The sequence below is a fragment of the Papio anubis genome, chromosome Y, assembly GCF_008728515.1.
Source record: "Papio anubis isolate 15944 chromosome Y, Panubis1.0, whole genome shotgun sequence".
NCBI lineage: Eukaryota > Metazoa > Chordata > Mammalia > Primates > Cercopithecidae > Papio > Papio anubis.
Window position 1 is genome coordinate 4,727,015 of NC_044997.1, and position 3,766 is coordinate 4,730,780.

At 36.0% G+C, this 3,766-nt stretch overlaps 1 non-coding gene across 1 annotated transcript; it reads right to left on the reverse strand.

Annotated features, from left to right (window-relative positions):
• Positions 1-3,350: 3,350 nt before the first annotated feature.
• Positions 3,351-3,481, reverse strand: LOC116272406. The gene has a single exon (XR_004181097.1). It is a non-coding gene; the product is annotated as a small nucleolar RNA SNORA20 (small nucleolar RNA).
• Between the last annotated feature and the right edge of the window lie 285 nt (positions 3,482-3,766).

Consider the following 3,766-nt stretch of genomic DNA (forward strand, 5'->3'; position numbering starts at 1 on the left):
GTTAGTTATTTCTTACATATTTTATTGAAAATAACCTTCCAATTACTACTGTAAACAGTAATCTCTCTACCTTGCCATAAATAGACATTAACACAATATATACTATCTTCTTTATTTTAAAAACTGTTTTATCAAATATCTGTAAGATCGAGGAAATATATATTGTTATGACAAAGCCTATGATTAAGAGTATGTTTCATCACAGTCCCTGTCTCGTTATGTTTTGGCTGTGTCCCCACCCAAATTTCTTAAATTTTAGCTCCCACAATTTCCACATGTCATGGGAGGGACCTAATGGGAGGTAATTAAATCATGAGATTGGGTCTTTCTCATGACGTTCTCATGATAGTGAGTAACTGTCATGAGATCTGATGATTTTATAAAGGAGAACTCCTGTACATAAGCTCTCTTCTCTGCTTCCATATAAGACATGCCTTTCCTTCTCCTTTGCTGTCTATCATGATTGTGAGGCCTCCCCAGCCATGCTGAACTATTAGTCCATTAACCTTCTTTCCTTTACAAATTACCCAGTCTCATCAAGTATGTCTTTATTAGCAGTGTAAGTACAGACAAATACACTGTTATAGGCAGAAAAATGGTCCCCAAAGATGCCGACATCATTTTCTCAGGAAATTGTGTATATGTTATGTTCCACGACTAAGGGAATTATGGTTGCAGATGGAAGTTGATAGGCTAAACTTAAAGTAAAGAGCTTATCCTGCATTACCCATGTGGGTTATACATGATCCTTAAAATTGAAAGAAGGCATAAGAGGAAGAAAACAGCCCAATGTTGCTGCCTTTGAAGACATTAGAAGGGACCATGAAAAGAGGAATAGCAGCAACTTCTAGAAGCTGGAACATGCAAGGAAATAGAGTCTCCCCTATGGAGAGAACCCAGCTTTTCCAACACCATGGTTTCAGCCCAGTGACATTCACTGAGGACTCTGGACTTTCAACACTAAGGTAATAAATTTTTGTTGTTATAAAAATTCAAGTTTGTGGCAATTTGTTAGAGCAGCTAGAGCAAACTACTTCCAGTCGCTACATATCAAGCCACAGAATTATGTACCTATCATTCCCTCAATTTGTACACAATTTTGCTACATAGACATACATTCATTGTATATTTTTTAGTCGTTTTAACTCCACACGCTTGGGGTCACATTGGATACTCTCTTGTGGAACATGATTTTCTCCATAAGATTTGTCTATGAGACACACAGAGACATATAGATGCAGTTAGATCATCTCTTTTTATTTCATCACTATATCACAATCTTGTTAGTTTGTTTTTACGATGACAGTACATCTTAGGGATGGTATGTCCTCCATAGATGCCCTATTTAGATACAATTTAATTACTGTTAACGTCTCACCTACTAACAGTTGCACTGAAACTGCCTTTGCAAAAGCTATTATCAGTGAGAAAATTTTAACAGTAAGCTAAGCTAATCCAACCCCCATCTTGCCTTGCCCTTAATTATTCCTAGGCTATTGGAACAAGTTAACTTTGGAAGGCATTTAGGCTACAATTTTGTTTTATTTTTCTTTAGACAGAGTCTCGCTCTGTCACCTGGCTGGAGTACAGTGGTGTGATCTTGACTTACTGCAAATTCCACCTCCCGGGTTCAAGTGATTCTCTTGCCTCAGCCCCCTGAGCTGTTGGAACTACAGGCATGCACCATCATGCCCACCTAATTTTTATATTTTTAGTAGAGATGAGGTTTCACCATGTTGGGCAGGATGGTCTCGATGTCTTGACTTCATGATCAGCCTGCCGCAGCCTCCGTAAATGTTGGGATTACAGTAGTGAGCCACAGCACCCAGACTAGGCAACAATTTAAATGATAATAGGCCTTTCCCCAAACACACTTTTGTAAAGCTGATGGGAGACCATCAGTCTGGGGAGAAGACAGGAGCTGGAGTCCTGTAGACAGAAAAGATTGTCCGCCATTATTTCAGAAGTCATAAGATATGCAACTTCTCCAATTACTCCCACAAATAAAACACTATTGTGGATTGGCATTTTAAGATATATTTCTAGGTTTTTTGCAAGCCAGACACCCATAACTCCAAATGGATCAACAACACCACTTCTGAGGTCCCACCCAGAGGTAAGTTGGCCAGCAGGAGGACAGCTTCAACCCCCTATGATTTCAACTCCACCCCATCCAATCAGCAGCAGGCACCTGTTACAGGCCATCTCCACCTATTCCCCCAAACTGCCTTTGAAAAACACCTAAATTAGGTGCTTTGAATGAGATGATTTGCATAGAACTCTACATATCACGTGGCATGGCCAGCCTTGTGTCTATTAAACTCTTTCTCTACTACAAAGTCATGACCTTTCTTTATGCAGTGGGCTGGAAGAACTTCTCAGATGGTTACAAGGCAAGTTCTACCCATTTTAATGCTATCATCAACAATGTCAATAGAAACAAAATCTTACATGTCTCTTTAGGGAATATAGACAGAAAGCAAAAGAATGAATTTAGCATGTATATTTTACTTTTCAGATAATTAATTACAAATTGTTCCACAAAGATAATACAATAAAAAACACTCTGCTTCATAGTATGTGAGTTTATGTCGTCTTCTAGGTAGACTTCAAACTTAATGTCAGATTGCTAAATATGTGCAATCTCACAGGTTGGAAAAAGTTTAAAGTTTTAAACTTTAGTTTTTATTTTTCAAGGTACAAATGAGATTGATTATATTTTGTCTGTTGGCAATAAATATTTTATTGTCTTCAGTGCAGTATTGAAATTCAATACTATTTTATGGTTTTTTAAAATTGAGTTTTGAAGAATATAATGTATTTCATATATTTATCTTTTGATTTTTCTGTTTAGGTTAATAAGCTATTTATATCCCAAATAGAAACACATTGGAAAATGACAGGATACACTCATATTTCTTAGCAAACTGGGACATATAGAAGCCTAAATTTTTGATGCAAATATTAGCTGTTAATGAATAACATTTAAAGTTTTAATGTGAAAATTTAATCATTTTCTTTACTTATTTTATATGTATTTTTATTCTTTATTTAATAACCATTTGGCCTGGCACAGTAGCTCATGTTGGTAGTCCCAGTTGTTGGGGAGACTGAGATGGGAGGCTCACTTGAGTCCAGGAGGTGGAGGCTGCAGGGAGCCATGACAGTGCTACTGTACTCCAGTCTGGGCAATAGAGCCAGACCCTGTGTTTAAAAAAAAAAAATACATATATATGTAAATTCATTTAACTTGATGTCAGCAATATATCCTACATTGTTCTTCCAATATTTTAAGCTTTTATTTTACACAGAGTATATGCTTTTATTTGCTTTTCTTTTTCTCCCAAAAGCAACATCTATTCTACGCAGAAAATATGAAAATAGTTACTTCATGTCAATTTACAATGGCCCAATATTACTTTTTCCCAAGAGCAAAACTACTCATATCATTGTAAGACTATACCAGCAAAAAAATGGGAAGGCAGAAGATCAATTTTTAAGATTTCTCTGGAAGTGAATTTTTTTTTTCCAGCTTTATTAAGGTATAATTGACAAATAAAAATTATATACATTCAGGTGCACAAAGTGATATTTTGATATATATATACATAGTGAAATGATTATCACAATCAAGCTAATTAACATACTCATCACCTCACACAGCCACCTTTTTTTTTGCAATGAGAATACTTAACCACAAATTGCAAGTATACAACACAGGATTATTAACTAGTGTCACCATGCTGTACATTAGATATCCAAAACT